An 8,196-nucleotide genomic window follows, 5' to 3' on the forward strand; every position below is an offset into this window, starting at 1 on the left:
CCACACAAATCCCTACTGTTTTCTTAAACAAAGTTTACGTGGATTGAAAGTAAACACAGCACAATCACAGGATGCTGTGATTACGATACTAAAACCGAGTGTGCAGATGGACAAAGAACAAACCGATGGGTGGGAAATGAAAACAGCTGTGATATTGTAGAATAACATGAATTGTTTTAATTAAACTTTTGAAAATTTCCTTTAATCTTGTTAAAATACTGCCCCCTCCATGCTGTCCCTCTGCTAATAAACCTTCCTTCCCCCGCAAAAAAAAATAATAATGTCCCCATCATCTCTAAATATAAAGTAATAGTAGGAAAGGAGGAACCTTTCCCCACTACGTATAGCGTTTCCTTTAAATATATATGTTTATCTATATGGTTTAAATATATATGCTTTAATGTACATATATAAGGTATTATATATATGCTTTGAATATAAAGCCATTTCCAAGAAAGGAGAACTTGATTGTTGCTTTCTACATGGGGTTTGGCGTATGGGTCAGAGGCCCCTGGAGGTGGGTGGGAAGGATACTTAATCACCTCTCAATATTTTGTGTGGGTGGATTTGGTTTTTTCTCCAAGAGAAGGCTCTAGCCCCTTTTATGATTCGCTGGACCCGCAAACATTTCACTCCTCCCTGGTTCTTTGGGGAGGCATCTTCAGATAAGAAATCTAATGTAGTCTTTTCATTCAGCATTTGAATGGTTATATTTGAGAGAGTTTCTCACAAGTATAAAAGAACAATTTTAGACACATAATCATAATTGAGTTCTAGTTTGAAAGTAAATGAATTTTTCTTTTATAGAAAGAGATCTATTTTGTATTCCTGTGGGAAATATGAGTAAAGATTCAAAATATATGAAAATAGTGAAGAGGAGCTATTCAATATCTTATATAAAACACATAATAATGAAAACTACATGATAAAAAAGTATGTGAACATTAAAGTTGATTTTCCAAAAGAGAAGAATAGTGTCATGTACCTTGGTTCAAATCCTAGCACACAACCCACAGGGTCACTAAGCAGGTGCCTCCTGAAAGTTGAATGTCATAATCATAGTCAGGGAGTGATGGAAAAGGGATTCATGTGAGCAACGGCTAATACCAAGCAGTTACTAAGTGCTCTTATAGAATTATTGTATGCTGACTCAAAGCAAAACTTGCGAAATCCGAGAGCTTTCAAAAAAAAAAACGTTTCTATGAAGGTACTACAAGTGATTCTTAGGCTGTTCCAAAATGCAAGGCAGGTATAGGAATGTCTGCGTGTAGCTTAGAGTCAGCACCTGAAGAAAGAATAAGGAAAGACATTTTTTTTCTGAAATCACTAATATTTAGACACTAGCAAACTGATGTTAGTAAGAATGCTAGATAGATTCTGGTCTCTCGCACCATTCGCTTTCCCACCTAGTCTCTTTTACAGGGCAAGGGTACAGTGGGTCAAAAGATTGTTTCCTCATGGCAGGCTTGGAGGAATTTTTGTTGTTGGATGTGTGTGGTTGGCAGGCAGACACAAGTTGGACAAGTGGTATGGTGGGGAGACTAGTGTGCCCCCAAAATTCATGTCCACCCAGAACCTCAGAATGGGAACTTCTTTGGAAATAGGTTCTTTACAGATGTACTTAGTTAAGTATCTGGAGATGAGATCATCCTGGATTTAAGGTTGGCCCTAAGTCCAATGACTAGTGTCCTTATAAGAGAAAGGAGGCAGAGATTTGGGCACAGAGACACAGTGGGAAAGGCCACGTGAAGGTGGAGGCAGAGACTGGGGAAAAGCCATAAACCAAAGAACGCCAAGGAATACGGGGAGCCACCAGAAGTGGAAGAGACAAGGAAGGAGTCTCCCCTGGCGCCTTTGGAGGGAGCATGGCCCCACCATACCTTGTTTTCATATTTCCAGTCTCCAGAATCCATTGCTTTAGGCCACCAAGTCATTTGTTGCAGCAGCAGTAGGAAATAGTACAGATGGTCTCTACCTCTCTTGCTCCATGAATGTATTTGCTGACCAAAAAATATTTAAGAACTACTACCCGGTCTGTCTCCCTTCATCTAATTGGGATAGTCATCTTTACATTCTTCTGTAAACACCTAATGCATCACTCGTGAAGGGGAAAAAAGGTCAAGGTTGCTACACATTAATGGTTCCCTTCTATAAATGACACCTACTTATTACTATGAGCACTTGAAGTTAGTACTGCATTTAAAACAGAGTCTTAAAGAAATCACCTCTGGTATCACTGATGAAAAGTTACAAGAAAGTGCGCCCCAGACTCAGGTACAGTAAGTCATGATTATAAGCAAATTGGATATAATTTTCACATACAAGGAAAGACATAGAACTAAAAGGTAGGCAACTTGACAATTAAATGGAATATCTAAAAGATCAAAATTTGATAGTATCCTCAAGTCCTTGGCCAAAATAACAGATTGTTCTCAATATTGCTTTAATGTTCTTGTATAACTATACTAAGAAGGGAGAAAAGTATAAAATGTATAAAAATAAATTCAAAACCCATTATATTTGAGCTTAAAGCAAAATCAGAATGAAAACAGATAACAGACAGGGTGGTGTGATGGTGGCTCAGTGGCAGAATACTTGCCTGCCATGCCAGAGACCCAGGTTTGATTCCTGGTGCCTGCCCATGCAAAACAAACAAACAAACAAAAATAGATAACAGACAATGCTAAGTGAAAAAGAACTTTACCAAATAGTAAATGAAGGAAAATATCAATTTGGTTGAGGAAAAAAATTTATATATAAATTTCAATGTGCATTGGAACATTTCTATATTTATTTCTATAATATGTAAATTTTCAATGGTTCAAACCACTGTCACACTTTCAGTTTGCCAAGAAACTAAGTTCAGCATGTTTCTTGCACTAACATAGAACTTTTGACTCATATCCTTATATCAGATTAAATTTCAATAAAAGAGGAAATACTAAAAATCTGATTTCTTTCCTGCTTGGCTTAAAAAAGGAATTCCAATACAAAAAAAAAATTGATAGGAGAATCATTCTTAATTAACAGATCATTAGTGAGCAAATTTCAGAATTTCTACTCTTCAGGTTGATGTGATTAAATGAAAACTCTGTCCTGCCCACCATGATTCCTTTTGGGTTCTATCAAATAGTTGACGTTGAATGGCAACCTGGGATCAAGAGCCCCCGACATGCTTCCTTCTATTGGCCTACCCACTCTCAAAAGAGAAGAGGGGAAGGGGAGTCAGAAGCCAAGGTGTGGCCCACCTCCCAAGCTGGCTGATTACCCCACCAACCCAAGCTCTTCCAGAGCCTGCATAGACACACATGGACGCTCTTCCCTTGGGTGATTTTAAGATTTGTAGGAAAAGAAAAGTCAACCTATGTTAATGTTTATTTAGTCAACAAATATGTATTGAGTGCTTATGCCATGCTAGGTGGTAGAAAGGAAGCTGTAAACACGAGGCAAGAGGAATCCAAGGATTGTTTCCAGCTGCCCTTCCCCACATTTCCACTCCTATCAACTAGCTATGCTTATGTCATGTGAACTTATCCCCTTGACCACAGCTATTTGGCCCAGATGGAGACACCTGATCCAAGCTGGACAAAGAGACTCTCTTCTGTGAGCTGGGAATTGGGACTGAGAGGCCCTGGTCAGTCTACTGAATCAGAGAGATGGCAACCTGAGAGCTGTGGGACAGCCAAGAGTGGCCATGTGCACTCCAACCCAGAGACAGCAGGCCTGTAGAGAGCATGAATAATGCTTGGTCCAAGCCCCAGAAAGGTGCCCATCTGAATTCTTGCCCTTAGGTCCTCTGAAAGGCCCTTCTAGCCTTCTAACAAATTCCATTTTTTATTTTAGTTAACATTAAAGTCGGTTTTATTTTATTACAATTTTAAAAATGCATTGACTAAAGCACACAGTGCTTACTTATGAATAACTTCCAATGAAAAAGCTTGAGAATCCTTGTCTTGATTCAAGAAATACAGATGAATAAAATCTAAACTGTATCTGCCAGGACTCTTTCAATTACAAGTGAAAGAAATTCCAAACCAAACTATCCTAGGCAAAAAGGGAATTTATCCAATCACCAAACAGCAAAGTTCTGGGACGCTTCCAACTTCAGTCCTGGCCTGTATTTGATCCAGAATCCACTTTCTGCCCATCTCTTTGTGCCCAGAGCTTTGCTCTCAGTAGGGCAATGACTGCTAGCAACTTTAGACCTCATCCTCTCAGCTTCAAGGCCTGGGTGGGCAAGATGAAAGAGCGCATGCGCCTCTGCCAGACCTTGCCATCCACCCCTTCTCCAAAGTCCAGTGATTTCTTATCGCCTCTGATGGAGTCAAGTGCCCACCCTGGGCCAGTCTTTGTGACTGGAGGGAAGAAAGCTGTGACTGGCCAGGGGTGAGCCACAGGCCCATCCTCAGGCCAGACAGTGTCGTTCCAAAGCCCAAGTGCTGAGAGTAGGGTGGGGTGGGACCCCAGAGGAATAATGGGGGGACCATTACCAGGAGAACATGGGTGCATGCTAAACATCAACAGATGTTTCCTCCTCACTCTGTCCAAGAGAGCCTCATATTATTCGGGCCCTGCCTGCCTCAATGGCCTCATCCTGACATGGTCTGCTTCTTTCACCAGGCCTCAGGGGCTAAGACCTTGAACACTGTCATGTTTGCCATCTTGAGATGTCTCACTGGCTGTTCCCTCCACCTGTACCACTTTTTCCACAGCCCTTCCCATTTCCAATTCCTTGTTTCGAAGGCTCAGCATAAAAGTCACCACCTCACTGACACCTTCTCCAGCATCATCACCCTGTTATTCTCAGCTACTATACCCTGTTTATTTCCCTTGGGGCCCTTAGTCCAATTTGTAATGACACGTGTTCAGTTGCTATTGACTGTCTCTGCACTCTTTTCTAAGCTTCCCTAGCAAAGGGACCAACTCTCTCTTTATTCACCAAAAATCTAGCACATAGCACCATTCAATAAATTTTTCTTAAATAAAGAAAAAGTGCAAGAAATTGTTAAACCTTCATAACTGATGGAAAAAAACTATTAATTGCTCTTTAGCCATAACTAGATCTGATGTATTCTCTTATAACTAATACATGCACATTGACTAGTGCTGCCCTTTCTCTGCCACACTTGAAACAGAGCACAAACAAATTACTGAAAGATGGCAGAATGGGATTGGCATTGGAATTCAGGAATGAAGCGAGGAATTTGATTCCTTTGCTGATTTGCTGATGGATATGAGTCATAAACTGAACTTAACTTTAACAGGGTATAGGGAAAATTGCATGCACACCATGGTTACAATTTTGCAACAGTAATATTTGTACGTTTGTGTGAACACTCCCTTGTGCCTGTGAGTGTTAAAAACAAAAGAATGAAAAGCAACAAAAAAACCCTCAAAACTGGGAAGTACCTGAAACTGTAGAGCTGTGTTCCAGTAGCCATGTTTCTTGATGATGGTTATATAATGATATAGCTCTTGCAATGTGACTGTGTGATTGTGAAAACCTTGTGTCTGATGCTCCTTTTATCTATGATATGGACAGATGAGTAAAAAATATGGATTAAAAATATGCAAATAATAAGGGGAACAAAGATTAAAATAAATTGAGTAGATTGAAATACTAGAGGTCAATGTGAGAGAGGAGTAAGGGGTATGGCATGTATGAGTTTTTTCCTTTTTTATTTCTTTTGCTGGAGAGATGCAAATGTTCAAAAAAATGATCATCGTGATGAATACAAAACTATGTGATGATACTGTGAGCCCTTGATTGTACACCATGCATAGAATGTTTGTATGTCAAAAATGTTTGTATATTTGTTTGTTGTGTGCCATAAAAATATTTTTTAAAAACCCTCAAAACTGTTGAAGTGTTATGGCAGTAAAATTCTGAGTAATATTTACTGAAATTTTGAATTCTATGTTACAATATTTTTTGAGCAATAAATGGAAATGTAATGAATCAATTTTAAGGAATCTTTAAAAATACTTTATATAGCATCCAAATGTAATCTTTGTCTCAGGCTACAATGGTAGAACAAGACAAAAATCCAGTTATCTTGGCAATTATTTCCTTTCAGCACAAGCCCTCCCCGTGACATGCACACACCGAAACCTTTGTGCTGCTCCTGGAAACCAGGCCCATAATGCTGAGTGTTGCTCTTCCAGCCTCTCCATTGCTATCTGAGTACCCAATGCCCACTAACAGCTTTTTTTTTTTTTAACCTATCATTCCCTTATAGCTGAATTATTATCCTCTCATCTCCCTCAACTTCACCCTACTCCATTCATAAAGGCATACATAACCCTAAATAGCCAGAGCTGCAGCCAGGCTCAGCCCAAACTAAATCCCAGATTGGATTAAGGTACTAGGTCCCTCACCTTATATACTTAACAGAGGAAAGGGGAACACTGGCAGAAGATAGGACCTGGAGCATTTATGATTCATTTATACCCAATGTCCAGCATACAGTAAAAAATTATTAGACATGCAAAGAGGCAGGGGAAAGTGACTATCAAAAGAAAAAAACAATAGAATTTAATATATCATGACTAACTTGGATGACTCTTAGGCATACAAGGGTAGTTTAATGTTAATAGTTTAAAGGAAAAAACATACAATCAATTCAATAGATGAAGAAAAAATGTATTCAATAAAGTTCAACACCCATTCGTGATTTAAGAAAAAAAAAAACTCCTAGCAAACCAGAAATAGAAGGGAAGTTCCTTAACTTCATAAAAAATATCTACTAAAAGCTATAGCAAACATCATTCTTAATAGTTAAAATCTACAAGCAGAAAAGAAAAGTATAGGGGTTTCAAAGGGAGAAACAAAATTGTATTAAACACAGCTGATATGATTAGAAAGTCCAAATGACTCCATAGAAAATTTATTGAAGGAGTTTAACAATAGATAGAAAAAAAAGATTAACAAAAATAAATTCCATTACTACAACCAACAAAACACAGGAAATATAAATCAAAATGAGATGGTAACTTCAATAACAAAATTATAAAATGCTCAGGAATCCATCTAACACAAAAGATATGATGACATTTATGAAAAAATTAGGGGCAGCAACTGAATGGAGTGTGATATCCAATATAGCAGCTGTTAGCTGCCTATGGCTATTTAAATTTAAATGTAAGCAAATGAAATCAAACAACATTCAAAAGTCAGTTCCTTACTCACGCTGGCCTCATTCCAAGGGCTCAGTAGCCACATGTTACTAGTGGCTTCCCCACCGGATAGGATAGATAAATAATATTTCCATTGTCACAGAAAATTCTATGGGACAGTCCTGGACTAGCCTATGTCCAGCCATCTCATAAATTTTCAGTTAGATTGCAATCATTTATATTATCTTGCTTATGTTATACACCCCCAAAGGGGAACATAATAAGAAATATAGAATTAGGAGTTGTAACATCTTCTAATCTTACAAGAATTTGTGGGAGATGTTTGTCTTTTGGGCAGGTGGGGGTGAGGGGAGGCTTTGCCTAGCATCTAAATGCCCCTTTGGCATTTCAAGAACCAAGTATCTTGAGAGTCTTTTCATCATAAGAGCCCCCAAAGACCAGATATTTGCTCTCCCAGAACCCTGCAAACAAGGATCTAGGCATGAGACCCAAGTTTGGCCGATCAGATACTCTGATTTGAAGATCTGAGTCTTAAGCAAGCAACAAGGAGATGCTGGGGCAGCTCAGAGTTCCTTCTGGCATTGGTGATGGCGGCCTTCTGTACCTAATAACCATAGGTGTGTCAGTGCCAGTGATGTCAGTGACAGTATCCAGTACCTAGCAGGGACAGCATCTTAATCAGGCCATTCATGGTCTGGTCTTGCCGGTGCCTCTTGCCCCCTGGATTCCCCTTGGTTCCTGCCCACTGTCAAACTCAATATGCCAGCCTGGCCTCTCCAAGCTACGCCGTATTTCTCCAGCAAATTCCTTTTCTAAGTTAAGAGTTGATGGTTTTCTTTGCAACCACAAACCTGGATGGTAGAAAGTTATAATATACCTTATAGATTATCTAGTCCAAACTCACTGCAATTCATAATATAAATTCAGGTAAAAAGAATTATATTTCTCGACACTTTTGTATCAGTCAGCAAAGGCTAAGCTATGCTATGGTAACAAATAACCTACAGAAATGTCAGTGGCCTTACAAAAAACAATGACTTATTTCTCTCTCACCTTAAT

Source organism: Tamandua tetradactyla, chromosome X, assembly GCF_023851605.1.
Source record: "Tamandua tetradactyla isolate mTamTet1 chromosome X, mTamTet1.pri, whole genome shotgun sequence".
Lineage (NCBI taxonomy): Eukaryota > Metazoa > Chordata > Mammalia > Pilosa > Myrmecophagidae > Tamandua > Tamandua tetradactyla.